This window comes from Schistocerca serialis, chromosome 4, assembly GCF_023864345.2.
Source record: "Schistocerca serialis cubense isolate TAMUIC-IGC-003099 chromosome 4, iqSchSeri2.2, whole genome shotgun sequence".
NCBI classification, from domain to species: domain Eukaryota; kingdom Metazoa; phylum Arthropoda; class Insecta; order Orthoptera; family Acrididae; genus Schistocerca; species Schistocerca serialis.
In genome coordinates this window covers 480,334,299-480,349,967 of record NC_064641.1, presented here as the reverse complement: position 1 = coordinate 480,349,967, position 15,669 = coordinate 480,334,299, and positions in this window count along the sequence as shown.

Sequence of the window (15,669 nt, the reverse complement as noted above, 5' to 3'; positions counted from 1 at the left end):
ACCACGAAAGCTGGCATTTTTGATCAAAACACTTCCATCAGTAGCTAATGTTTGGGGAAACTAACATGGTGGAAGTCGGCGTCAAGTTTGTGACGCTATGACAACTCTCCTTATGATACACACTGTCTGTCTTTGTGTTAGATTGCTTTATACCTCCACGTTTCCAACGAATGAGATTCTCTTAAGTAAAGGCCACATAAAAGCTGCCGTATTTCAAACTATAGGTTGTAAAGTGAGCAGGTAAGTCAGCTCATAGGTCGGAAGAGGCGATGGCATACCATCCCCAGTAAGACTGTGGTGACCAAACCAACCTTGGGGTTCAAGACAGCTTTGCTCATATATTAAATAATTTTGACAGGTTTATTTTCTGTAGGCCTCTAAATTCAGGTCATCGTCATTCAGCAGGCAGTCCCAAGCTATCTGAAGACCGACTCACTGAAAACTGCCAGCCACTGAATATGTCATATTTGTAGGGGCGGGGGGGGGGGGGGGGAGTAGTGAGAGTAGGAGTAGCGGTGCGCACTTCACGGCAGTTGGCTTTGACATAGCAGGGCTTAGAGCCACTACGATACCCATGTTTTCTTCTGTCCTTGACGGACCATATAAATCGCTGCGCTACTACACATCGAATCTGTTTGATGTTAGAGAAGACCGTTACAATTTGCCGTTTGTGGTTAATTGGGATAAAACGTGCACTCGCTGCGATGGAATCATTGCCAACATAAGTTCAACCACTCCATGTGAATTGGAACTGGAGTTCTGAGACACCACACCAGCCATCGACGCAAAAATTCTACTCTTAAATTCTCAAGAGAAGTAACGTCCAATTACAATTAGCCTGACAAGAATCACATTATATTCAAGTAGTCATTACTATTAGTTATGCCCATCCCAGCAGCGATTTTACAAGAAATATAACGTACGGAGCCGTAGATAATTACATATCAGTTATACTTCAGCCATAATAGGAAGTCAAAAACATGTAAGACTCATACACCTCGCTGGTTTCGAGGTTTGCGGCTTGGATTTTGAAAGAACACGGCTCGTTTCTCGACGAATTTATTCTGCAGTTTCACTGGGCATTTTACGAATTGATTGTCCTGCACCACTTATGTCAGCGAAAGGGGATACTCCGCGACGAAGATGCAAAATTAAGTCCCTTTTTAACAGCCGACATGGCCCCCGCGACAGTTTTTCTCGCCGTGATGTTGATAACGGCGCGTTCTATTGTTTTCCGTTCTGCCCCATATTGTAGCCTCGAAAGCCAGCTTACTTTCCCATTCTGCCCTTCCGTGATTATTCTCTTTGATAACATTTGTTGTGCTACTGTGACTGCGTCAGTGCATTCACTATCCAAAGCTGAGAGCGTTTCCGTCACCCACAGACGGACGGCCATTAGCTCGCAGTCGTTCGTACGCAACTGCTTTCTGGAGTGATGTATCTGCGCTCGCAGCACGCGAAGCTGTCACGACGAAACATTCTCTTGGCCGCAACACTGTTCACCTGGCCGCTCACGAAGGCAACGCGTGGAACCGTCTTCTCTTCACAGCAGCTTAGTAGGAAGGCTAAAGACATTAACAAATTAGCCTTCTTAACAAGCAGCTGCTCGAGGCGTTTGATGTTCACGTTTCCTCCCCATAGAGCAAATTAGAATCACCCTAAACACTTACTGGGAAAGCAAGAATAAAAACTTTCTACTATTATGAACTTCTCTTCCAACATTTAATAATGGATATTGCACTGCACGTATATCCTTCAAGGAAAGTGAAAATATCGTGATGTTAGGAATTATTATTCTGAGATCATAGATATATTTTACTGCAACGAAAAGTTATCCTTGTTATGCATATTAAATATTTTTCTTTCTGACTCCAAAAAAATTGAAAATTCTTTTAATTCTGAAATATTACTTCGTCAGGCTCAAGCCAAAGCTCATGCAAGACTCCGCTAGTGTGGTTTTATGTAAAGATAAATTTTCGACAAAGATAACCGCGCTATGTTAACTGAAATTCGGACTTCTTAAATGACTTTAAAATGGTTGTTGTTAAAAACGCAGAGCACGAGAAATGAAAGCAAACTAATTTTGAGCTACTTTTGGGAATTAAATTAAAATACCACAAGAGCTTCCACCTGTACTATGCCACATTTACGTAAGTGGTAAGGAGAGGAAAAGGTTTCCGTTTCACAACAGGGACAAATTTCTTAAATTCAACGCTGATAATTATTATTTAACGGTAGTTCAGTTTACATGTACTGGCAGCAAGCCTCTAAACATCGAACTGCATACAGACCTAAGCATCAAGATGAAAAAGATAATCGATAAGAAAAAGATAACATGGCTTCTTTCCTTTATATAGTAGTCCAAGGAATCTGTATATGTCACCGAGAAATTAAAAGTTTCAATAGACTACTTGTGATAAATATCCTTTGTTAATCTTATATCACCTTCGCTACTCATTAGAGGTACGTAATACATGAATGCATGGTTTTGCGGCGTTATATACCGATTAAATTCTATCGAGTTTGCAGCAGCGTCAAGTGGTTTAAAATCCAACAGCTTCCGGCCCGATTACTCCTCGTCCATTGTCAAGTGGTGACTGTCTTTCGGTTGTTGCTACCGTCTTTTCATAGCCGCGCTTCTGGCTGAGACGTCACTGGTACTCGCTCCAGTGCCATGTGCGGTAATGTTTTCGTTGCGCGGCCGCCGTGCCCGCTTCAAGCTTCCTACGGCTGGGTGCCAAGCAGCACTTAGCTGCAGGCCGCCGTCTTTACTGAGGGTATTGCCACATTTTTTTTTATCTCGATCGCTTCTTTCAATACGCTATGCCAGTAACTATTAGTCCGTGAAATAACAGATGTCTCTTCAAATGCAATACGATGTCCGTTTTCCAGAGTATGGTCTGTTCCCGCTGATTTCTCAGGATACTGAGGGTGAGAGGAGCATATAAATACCATGTAGGTGTGGACAGTTTTATGTCGGCCAGACTGTGCGTACTACTGAACAGCTGTGTTTAGAATGAGCAGTAGGGGCGAAAGGCTGGATACCGGCCTTACAACTTTTCTAATCTGAGCATTTAATTACTGGTATTCTATTCTTACTCTTTCCTCATGGTTTTTGGAGGTATTGCATATTACCCGTCTTTAATTGTACCTTACATCTATTTTTTTCAGGATTTTGTACATCTTGTACTATTTTACGTTTCCTAACGCTTTTTCTTGAGTCTCGTTTCCATTACCAAGCGCAACAACAGATCTGTCTCTCAGGTGTCTTTGCCTTTCCTAGAGCCAATGTCTGTTCGAGGAAAATGGAACTGATGACTTAGTAGTTTCGTCCCCTAACTCATACAACCAAGCTAGAGCCAAAGTCATTGTTATTTAGCACATCCTAAATTTTTTTCACTTGTTTGTATGTCATTCTTCTCAGCAGCTTTTATACATAGGCTGTTAATCTGATTGTAACTTAGTTTTCGCACAGATTTTCCTTTGCCTTCTTCGCAGCTGTGTGGATGATATTATTCAGAAATTCTGATGATGTATCCAGTCAAACAGATTCTACACATCAGTTTGAAATGTAGTTTGGTTGCCAGTTTGCCCAAAGATTTAAGAAATTCCAAAATAAACTTTTCCATGTCCTCTGCCTTCTTTGATCGCAACTCTTCCAAAGCTCTGGTAATCTCTGATTCTAACATTGGGTCAGCTATGTCCTCCATATTGACTCCCATTATTTTCTAGTTTCTCATCAGCAGAAATTTTCTACCCCTTATACAGGTGTTCAGTGTACTCTTTCCACCTACCCAGCCTCATCTATGCATTTAACAGTGGGATTACTGTAGCTCTGTTGATGGTGATGACCTTTCTTCTAATTTCACCAAAGTTTGTTCTGCTTATTCTGAATGCTGAATCCACCTCTCCGTCGATCATTCCTTTTTAGATTTCTACGCATTCCCTCCGCAACCATTCAGCCTTAGCCTCCATGCACCTCCTATTTATTTCATTCCTGACTTACATTTCTCTATTCTTGTCGTTTCATGAACATTGTCGTACTTCCTTGTTCGTCGATCGTTTGAAGTATTTCTTCTGCTACCCAAGGTTTCTTCGCAGTTACAATTCTTGTACCTTTATCAGCCTGCTCTACCTCAGAGAGGCCTACACATTCTCAACCAAACTGCCTATTAGTATTCATTATCGCCACTTTCACAGCCTCAGAGAACTTTAAACGCGCATAATCCTCCTTTACCAATTCAGTGCCCCACTTCCTTACACACTGATTCTTTAATAAGATTCTCTTCATCGTTACTAAACTGTGATCTGAATCTATATCTGCGTCTGGGTACGCCTTACAATCCAATACTTGATTTCGAAGTCTTTGTCTGACCATTATCTAATCCTACAGGAATCTTCCTGTGTCTCTGGCCCTTTTCCAAATATACCTTCTCCTCTTGTGATTTTTGAATAGTGTGTTCGCTATTACTATGTGAAATTTATTGAAGAATTCAATTATTCTTTCTCCTCACCCATTACCGCTACTAAGCTTATATTCTTCCTTAGCCCTGTCTTCTATTTCTCCCTCCCTACAGTAATCCAATTTCGCATGATTATCAGTCTGTAATCTGCCTTTACATATCGAATTACCCGTTCATTGTCGTCATGTACTTCCCCTGTTTCTTAATCGTTTGTTTGGGCGTTGCCACGTGTACCTGAATTAATGTTGTTGGCGATTGTTTGCTGCCGATTCTGATGAGAATAATCTTATCACTGAAATGTTCATATTTTCCCACTCTTTGTCCCTTTTCCTACTTATTATAAATGCTATTTCAGTTACACCGTTTGTCCGCAGCTCGTGGTCGTGCGGTAGCGTTCTCGCTTCCCACGCCCGGGTTCCCGGGTTCGATTCCCGGCGGAGTCAGGGGTTTTCTCTGCTTCGTGATGACTGGGTGTTGTGTGATGTCCTTAGGTTAGTTAGGTTTAAGTAGTTCTAAGTTCTAGGGGACTGATGACCATAGATGTTAAGTCCCATAGTGCTCAAAGCCATTTGAGACATAGTTACACCGTTTCTGTTGCAGCTGATATTATACTACATTCGTCTAGGGGCACTTTCCGACCCCAAGGGTAAGAGGTTGCCCTGAAACTCAGTCCGCTCCTTCGTCCCCTTTGACAAGGCCGTTGGCAGAACGGGGATGACTCATACCTGAAGCCTTCAGGTGCCATTACTAATGATTTTCATTCATAATTTAAGCAGTGTTTGGGATCAAATCAAATGGTTCTGAACACTATGGGACTTAACATCTGAGGTCATCAGTCGCCTAGAACGTGGAACTACTTAAACCTAACTAACCTAAGGACATCACACACATCCATGCCCGAGGCAGGATTCGAACCTGCGACCGTAGATGTCGCGCGGTTCCAGACTGAAGCACCTACAACCGCTCGGCCAAAATGGCCGGCCATACAAAGTCTGGCTGCATCGAGTTAGACGGTGTTTAGCGCCATCACATTGCCCAAAAACACATCAAAATCGATAATATTTCTGCCCGTTAGATCACATCTAGTTAGATTTTTAAGGTAGCTATGTTAAATGAAGCTTAATGATTACACGTCTGTGATCAAAACCGGGATGCAGGATAGTTTTGATTGTTGGTCAAGGACGCTACGCGTGGACCACAGAGGGACACCCTAGAAATTAGAAAGAAATGAAATTGTCCTATTTGTTTATATATCAACGATGACTGTCTAACATGTCTACGTAAATGGAGTAACACTCGCAACCATGTAACATGATATAAGAATATTGGCCACAGAAAGATCGGCCGGAACCAGAGGCGAGTGATGCGTCAACGACAGTCAGATTCATACCGACATTAATTGCTGCTTTCAGTGAGTGCAGATCAGAACCCTCTTGGTGTTCCAACGCGGACTGTGCAACGTGACTGCAAGGAATGGTGTAGCAGTAGCACCCATGTAACATGGCTTACGGACGGTGATCAACAAAGAGGGACTGACAAGAGAGAACCGCCTCCAGTCGGAACGACAACCTCCACTCACTGTGGATAAAATAACTCATTGGCCCGCGGCGGACTGGATGCCTTGGGGCATTTGAAAAGAGAAAAATCGCTTTCGGACAACGCTCCACGCCTCCATTCATCTAATATCCAGTTTCTATATTGTTTGGCTATCTGAAGGCGAGTAGTCTTCTACGGCGCTATGAGAAATGGTCTTTTGCGATGTATCCTACTGCTGATGTCCTTTGCATGGAGTTGATTTCGCAGTGTTCCCTCAGAAACTGTTTGTCCAGTGCGCTTACAAAGTAATCCCTTCCGTTTAAGGTTTAGCACCTCAACTGGTAAAGATAGAAGCCTTATAGCATCACTTTGTTGTCCATCTACCTGTCCGTCTGCCTGCCTCTTTGTCCGACTTGAAAATGCCGTTTTCTCAGGAACGAGTAGACCTATCAGTTTGAAATTTATGGCGTTCATTGAAGTCTACGGGCCCTTGGCGGTGTGAAAGTTGAAGTTTCTAAGTCGATGCAGTCAAGAGATACGGACATTTATGTAACATATTTTGACACTCGCAAACTCACTCATCAGAATCTATTGGCAACTTCCTGTTGACCTACAGTCAAGAAATTTGGCAAGTAGCAAGATTTCATAGTACATGTAAGGGGAGAAATCTGAAAATCTGATATTTTTTCCTTTTTATTATCTGACTGTCCCTCTATCCATCTGTTCAAACCTCTTTTTCTCAGTAAACGTTTGACGCATCAGGTTGAAACTTATATCACCTTCTAAGGTGTATGGTCTCTTGGAAGTAAAAGTTTCACCTTCTGAGTCAATGTAATCAAAAGATACGGTCATTTATATCACACATTTTGAAACTCGCGAACTCATTCACCAAAATCCATATGATACTTCCTGCTGACCTAGAACCACGATATTTGGCTAGAAGCAAGGTTACAGAGTAAAGACAAAGGAAAAAAATCCGGAAATTGTTAATCTGTAAGCACATCACACGAAATAAAATTTTTTATTACTCTTGTTATTCGACTGCCAATCGATAACAGGCAAAAATCTTCGAGATTCTCTATTCCTGGGATGGATGAACCACCTGTATACGTAATAAGTTTGTAAGGAACATTCAGTGTGCGAGTCCTATTCATACTTACCCGTTTATTTTTTTTATGTTGTACCCATTTATGACAGAAATATTAGATTCAGACTCCTGCACGTCCATAATAATTTCGGAAGGAGTTTGCGACAGCGTCTAGAAATTATGATCCGTCACTCCTCGACTGCGTTTTTGGTGAGGTTACTAAGCCTGTCGACTGCACAGTTCTCCACCTGCAGCTGTCTGGGAGAGCTGGGCCACCGCGCTGCCGGTCACGTGGCCTTAGCAGGCGAGCGTGGGCTGCCCAGGAGGCGCGCAGGTAAGGCGCTGACGTCACGCGCCGGACAGCGCCTCCATCGATAACGACGGCCGCTGCGGCAGGCTTTGGGGAACTGGGCACTCACTGTATGGACATGGGGCTCACAAAACTGTATTTCTTAAAACGATTCCCCAATATCGCTTCTAGTTAGTCGTGTAAACACTTCAATATCGATTCTTGAAATACTGATCTATTGCCAGATTTCCTCTTCCCGCTTCAAGTTAGCGTTTGAAAAAAACAAATTGACTAATCTGGACGGAGTGACTTTCTGTGCAGTGAATGAGAAGTCGAACTTTTACGCTGAGCGTGAAGTTGTCTACCCGCTGTATTTAATTGGAGAGAAGTGGCTATTGTGCTGATAAAACCAATATTTGAACAGTTGGTTTCCAGAGGTCATTTCTCTAAAACAACTGGGATCAGAACTGATATCTGACTGGTCTAGAGAAACTGCTTCGCGCCTTAACACGCAAACACGACAGCAAAAAACGGTTTCCGAAGTTCAGTATTATATCTTTCACAAGTTGTCTCATGTAAACGCAGCAAGCTTCTATTAGCGTAACTCGGTCCGAGATAAAGAAACACACTGATCTATAAACAGCACAGAGAGTGCAAAAACACCAATTCAAAGGTCTTCTGCTACAAAATAGTTAACTAATAGTCTCCATCTGCGTCATTTGTAGTTCTACAGTCCGCAAACCCCCTCATGATGTGTGGCTGGAATCACTTTCCCCCTTTCCCGCTCCAGATGCGGATGATACACAGGAAGAACAGCTGTTGGTAAACTTACGTGTGGAATGGGATCTCTCCGATTTCACCTTCATGTACTTTTCGTATGATATACGTGGGAGCAAACTATTAGCTGACTCTTGTAGCAAAGTACGTTTCTGGAATTTCAACAGTAAACCACATCGTGATGCGCTGTATCTGTCTTGCAGTGCCTGTGACTGGTGTTGGATGAGCATCTACCTGATGCTTTCGCACCTACCATACGAAGCTCTGGTAAAACGCGCTACACTTCTTTGGAATTTCTTTATTTCCTCTGTCAATCCTCTCTGATGAGCAGCAGGCAGACGTAAATGTTTTTAAGCTACCCTTTTCGTGGATGGATTGCAGAACTATACTTAGACTACGAAGGATTCTCCTGAAGAATCTCTGTCTGGTTTCAGATGTTCCTACGATTAACTTTACGCGATAGTTCCACTTTAGATTGCTCCGAAGGTATACTCCCAGATATTTTATGGACATTTCGGCGTGATGATACATGTTTCTGTTGCACGAACTGCTTTCCAACTTGTTGAACCCACAAAACATATGAGGTGCTCAAAACCATAAAATAAAGTACAGAAATAAAGTTTTGAGAAACACAAATGTTCGTGAAAATGAAATTCAAATACAAACCACCAGTCCCATAGGTCAGTTTTGTTTTTAGCTGAGTGTGAACATCCTACACTTCCTACGAAAAAATAGTGAATCCATTTCATGTCATGAAATGTTGATTAATGTTTAGGATTATTATTATTATTATTATTATTATTAACTCACAAAATTTCCGTATATATGCCAGTGACAATAGTGTCCCTTGACAGTTGTAAAGTTTGTAATTAATAATAAACTACAATCAGAAATTAAATAGCCGATATTAAATGCACCACACATACACAAATATGACCTATTCCTACACTTCAAGTTCCGCGTTATCATCATTGTCATTAAGCACATTCTGTGGCTTAAAGTTCAGATAAAACGTCCTATACACGTCTGATTATTGTTACTACTACCTACATGATGTAGACACTAAATTTTGTTGTCAACCCTAGACAAAAATTTAACAACGCAGAGCAACAAAAGAAAAAAAACACCTTTTCGTGAATGTTTGTATTTACAATGTGGGGCTACAGATATAGATAAAACTGGTTCAACAAAAAATTAACAGATGTCAGGAGCGTGGATACATGCTGCAGTCTCAAAATAGAGGACAGTGTGTTTTAGGCCCTTATGATTCTCAGCGCCTCTCTTGTTCCGCAATCCCCACATGACCCCAGACGTGCACCTGCACGAACTATCAATTTAATGCTACTGTTTATGGGGTCACTGAGGCATGGTTGGATTTCAAAGACAAGCCTGGTGGGCAACCAACGCATTTGTCGCATTAGGTAAGTAAACAGATAACAAAGTTCAAATATATGCTGGCAGGAATCTGCCATGAAAAACTCAGTGTTTTTTAACATTTAACAAAGTTGAGTTTATGTACTTCACTGCAACACTTATCAAAGGTTAATAATAGCTTGCCATTGAATTAACTAATATCTGAGCGAGAGCAGCATGTCACATTATGTATCACATAAACTTCCGGAAAAATCTTAGAAAATAGATCAAAGTTCGTACAGTGCAGCTTTAGTAAACTTCTGGAAAAATCGTAGGAAGTAAATCAAAGTTCGTACAGTACAAGTTTAAAGTTCTCACGTTCCGAAATTGCGAACTAGCTGAATTCCAGGTGCATGTCGCTCTCAGATAACCGCAGTAGAGTTTTAGAGTTCAGACCTATTGGCCCAACACCACATATTCAAGGTCCATAAGTTGAAAATATTTCATAATATTCGCTAGCGATATACATCAATGTTACATGTCCGCAATTTAGAAAAAAAAAATTACGACACACACGAAACATGACCTGCACGTCGCCCATACATACTCACTCTCCCAGGTCTCTAAACCGAATGCCCCACGAGTCCGAACAAAGTGGCCTGCCGAAAACGGCTGCCGCACATTTAAGCCCTCGCTTTGACATGAGTCAAACTCACACACTTCTGACTTCCGAAACATACTTAAAAATTATAAATTTAACATTATATTCATGAGAAATTTCTATGAACCGTTTGAAATCAAGACAGGAGTGAGACAGGGAGATGGCCTGTCACCCATTTTATTTAACGCAGAGAAAATAATCAGGACATGAGACAAAGGGGTCAATGGGGTAAAGATGGGGAGACACAAAAATAAAAACATCGGCATAAAAGCATAAAATGTCTTCGGTCCCGGGTTAGAATCCCGACGCTGCTTACATTTTGATTAATAATCAGCATTGGCGGCCGAAGACATCCGGCATAAGAAGTCATCCTCATTCTGCCAACGGCCTTGTCAAAGAGGGCGAAGGAGCGGACAGAGGTTCAGGGCACTCTCTTGTCCCAGGAGTGGGAAACTGTCCCTAAAGGCGGAAGAATCAGCAATGACCAACGGCATGAGGATGCAGAAGGCAATGGAAACCACTGCATTAAATAGACGAGACGTGTATCCACAGGACATGTGGCCTGTAATTGAAGAAGTGTCATGACTATCTCTTCATTGGCAAAAGATTCCGGAATAGTCCCCCATTCGGATCTCCGGGAGGGGGCTGACAAGGGGGAGATTATCATGAGAAAAAGGTTGAATAGTCAACGAAAGGACAACGTTCTACGAGTCTGGCGTGGAACGTCGGAAGCTTGAACGTGTCAGAGAAACTAGAAAATCTGAAAAGGGAAATGCAAAGCCTCAACCTAGATGTAGTAGGGGTCAATGAAGTGAAGTGGAAAGAAGACAATGAGTTTTGGTCAGCAGCAGAAAATGGTATAACGGGAGTACGATTCGTTATCAATAGGAAGGTAGGGCAGCGAGTGTTACTGTGAACAGTTCAGTGACAGGGTTGTTCTTATCAGAACCGACAGCAAACCAACACCGACAACGATAGTTCGGGTAATCATGATGACGTCGCAAGCTGAAGATGAAGAGATGGAGAAAGTGTATGAGCATGTAAATGGGGATGAAAATCTAATACTCATGGGGGACTGGAATGCAACTGTAGGGCAGGGAGTAGAAGAAAAGGTACAGGAGAATACAGGCTTGGGCAAGGAATAGGAAAGGACAAATACTGATTGAGTTCTGTAACAAGTTTCAGCTAGTAATAGCGAATACTCTGTTCAAGAATCACAAGAGGAGGAGGTATACTTGGAAAAGGCCGGGTGATATGGGAAGATTTCAGTTACATTACATCATGGTCAGATAGAGATTCCGAAATCAGATACTGGATTGTAAGGCTTACTCAGGAGCAGATATACCCTCAGATCACAATATAATAGTGATGAGGAGTAGGCTGAAGTGCCGGCCAGAGTGGCCGAGCGGTTCTAGGCGCTAAAGTCTGGAACCGCGCGACCGCTACGGTCGCAGGTTCGAATCCTGCCTCGGGCATGGATGTGTGTGATGTCCTTAGGTTAGTTAGGTTTAAGTAGTTCTAAGTTCTAGGGGACTGATGACCTCAGTAGTTAAGTCCCATAGTGCTCAGAGCCATTTGAACCATTTTTAGTCTGAAGTTTAAGACATTAGTCAGGAATAATCGATACCCAAAGAAGTGGGATACAGAAGTACTAACGAATGACGGGATATAGTTGAAGTTCTCTAAGGCTATAGATACAACAATAAGGAATAGCTCAGTAGGAAGTACAGTTGAAGAGGAATGAACATCTCTAAAAAGGGCCATCACAGAAGTTGGGAAGGAAAACATAGGTACAAAGAAGGCAACTGCGAAGAAACTATGGGTAACAGAAGGAATACTTCAACTGATCAATAAAATGAGGAAGTACAAAAACGTTCGGGGAAACTCAGGAATACAGAAATAAAAGTCGCTGAGGAATTAAATAAACAGGAAGTGCAGAGAAGCTAATACGAAAGGGCCGCAGGAAAAATGTGAAGACATCGAAAAAGAAATTATTGTCGGGAGGACAGACTCAGCATACAGGATAGTCAAAACAACCTTCCGTGACATTAAAAACAATAGTGATAACATTAAAAGTGCAACGGGATCTCTACTGTTAAATGCAGAGGAGAGAGCGGATAAGTGAAAAGAATACATTGAAAGCCTCCATTTGGGGGAAGATTTGTCCGATGTCATAGAAGAAGCAACAGGAGTCGATTTAGAAAAGACAGGGGACCCAGCATTAGAATCAGAATTTAAGAGAGCATCGGAGGAATTTCTAAAATCATTGGGGGAAGTGGCAACAAAACGACTACTCACGTTGGTGTGTAGAAAGTATAAGTTTGGTGACATACCATCTGACTTTCGGAAAAGCATCATACATACGGTTCCGAAGACGGTAAAACCCGACAAGTGCGAGAATTATCGCACAATCAGCCCATGCATCCAAGTTGCTTACAAGAATAATATACAGAAGAATGGAAAAGAAAATTGAAAAAAAAAAATGGTTCAAATGGCTCTGAGCACTATGGGACTTAACATCTATGGTCATCAGTCCCCTAGAACTTAGAACTACTTAAACCTAACTAACCTAAGGACATCACACACATCCATGCCCGAGGCAGCATTCGAACCTGCGATCGTAGCAGTCGCGCGGCTCCGGACTGAAAAAGAAAATTGAGGATGCGCTAGATGACGGTCAGTTTGGCTTTAGAAAAGGTAAAACCACGAGAGAGAGGCAATTCTGGCGTTGCGGTTAATAATGGAAGCGAGGCTAAAGAAATATAAAGACACGGATGTAGCTTTTCGCCCCTACTGTTCAGTCTATACATCGAGGAAGGAATGTTGTAAATAAAAGAAAGGTTCAGGAGTGGAATTAAAATTCAAGGTGAAAGGATATCAATGATACGATTGGCTGATGACAATCATATCTTGAGTGAAAGTGAAGGAGAATTACATGATCTGCTGAACGGAGTTAACAGTCTGAGTACAGAATATGGATTGAGAGTAAATCGGAGAAAGATGAAGGTAATGAGAAGTAGTAGAAATGAGAACAGCGAAAAACTTAGCATCAGGATTGATGGTCACTAAGTAGAAAAAATGTTCAAATGTGTGTGAAATCTTATGGGACTTAACCACTAAGGTCATCAGTCCCTAAGCTTACACACTACTTAACCTAAATTATCCTAAGGACAAACACACACACGCACACACACACACACACACACACACACACACACACACACACACACCCATGCCCGAGGGAGGACTCGAACCTCCGCCGGGATCAGCCGCATAGTCCATAACTGCAGCGCCCTGAGACGGCTCGACTAATCCCACGCGGCTCACTAAGTAGAGGAAGTTAAGGAATTCTGCTCCCTAGGCAGTGAAATAAACAGTGACGGATGGGGCAAGGATGACATCAAAAGTAGACTAGCAATGGCAAAAAGGGCATTCCTGGCCAAGATAAGTCTATCATTATCAAATATCGGCCTTAATTTGAGGAAGAAATTTCTGATAATGTACGTCTGGAGTATAGCATTGCTTGGTAGTGAAACATGGACTGTGGGAAAACCGGAAGAGAAGAGAATCGAAGCATTTGATATGTGCTGCTACAGACGAATGTTGAAAATTGGGTGGACTGATAAGGTAAGGAATAAGGAGGTTCTGCGCAGAATCGGAGAGGAAAGGAACGTGTGGAAAACACTGATAATAAGAAGGGACATCTGTTAAGACATGAGAGAATGGTTTCCATGGTACTAGAGGGAGCTGCAGAGTGCAAAAACTGTCTGCCATGGTTAGCACAGGAGAGGAATTCGTGGCAGGCAGCATCAAACCAGTCAGAAGACCCATGCAAAAAAAACCTTTTTATTTAATGATCCGATTTTGATGTGAGTAAAGCCTGCATGTTGCCTCAACTTATGCTCAATTTACCTGTTACAACCCATAAAAATTTGTCATTTAATTTTGAAGACTAGCGTGTTCAAACGGATAGACATGACGGTTTTAGATAAAACTCTAAGTTACGATATCTTTTCTTTCCGTGATTCGGTTTGGATTAAATAATGCGTATATATTGTCACAAGCTACACTCAGGTTACCTGTGGAAAGCATGTGAATTCTTGGAGTAGTTTTAGACATTAGAGTGTTCAAACAGAGAGTCACGACGGTTTAACTGTTTCATTATTAGTATAGATTTAGGTGAAAATGTATGTTTTTCTCGCGTGGACGGCAAATTTCGGCCTGTAATTTAAAATAGGTAATGTTTGTAAAAGGTCTACTAGTATTTCTTGATAGTACACAGTGACGTTTCGATTATAAAAGTCGCTTAAGGCGTTGTTATATTACTTTTCAAAGTTCATTTTATACTTAAAATATTTGAGATTAAATAACTTTAGAAGTATTCGTCCGATCAGGGATGCGTTTTTACTGACGCACTCGTCTTACTTTTGTCTTTCTAACAATCTTACTGGTTTCTCAGTAGTCGGGTTCAGTATTTATTAGACTGACTCTTCTTTAATATTTACGAGTATGTTGGTCACTCATTTCGGCCATGGCTATTACCCTATTCTCTTTTCTTGCCAACGGCCAGGTGCTCGAGTTATTCCGACCATGCGGCCGGAGGGTGCGTTTACTTGCTAGCCGTCCTACGGTCCATAGTAATTCTCATACGAGCAACGTCAGCCAATCACTGACGCTCAAATAGTGCCACCACCTATTGATGATGTCTCGAGACTCGTGCGGTCCTCGGAATTTAGCCCAACATGGCGTCGACACTTCCTCAACTTGAAAACACACGGTGTCCCAGAGGTACTTCCTCCTGTCATAACAGGATGCCTGCGCATTGCCGCATCTTCATTTTTAAAATCTGGTAGGCATTCTTACAGGGATGTACCCTCTCAACGCGCATGCTGTCAGTGCCTGCTCATAAATCGTGTAATCTTACAATAACGGATCTTTCCACCAGTTTATGTGACATGCATTACATTTGTTTATACTGAGAGTCAACTGCTAATCCATAAACCAAATGTCGATCTTTGGCGGGTCTCACCGCATTTCATTAAAATTTCGAAGTATAACAACTTCTGTATACACAATAGTGTCGTCCCTGTACAAACTCATGGAGCTTCTGACTTTACCCAACAGGTCTTTTATACATTATTGTTTGGAAAAAGTGAAACACCAAGACCGATAGATGTGATTAAAGTAACATTTATCCCATCAATTAGGGTCGTGATGCTACATTACTAGCATTATAGGCCTGTACATGTACTGTGACTGTGGAAATTCAGTTCGGAGTACCGCCATCACGTGCTGTAATCAGAGCCGCTAGACGTCATGGACCACCTGAGTGTAGTGGTGCTGAGAGCTCTGCCACGCGGTTTGTAGACGCGTCCACGAAACGTCAACTATGGCTTCAGGAGGATCTGAATGAATAAATAACCGACCGACCATATACCACATATGTTCGATGGGCGACATGTCAGGCAAAAAGGCAGCCGGAGAAAGCAGTGGTACCCGTCGT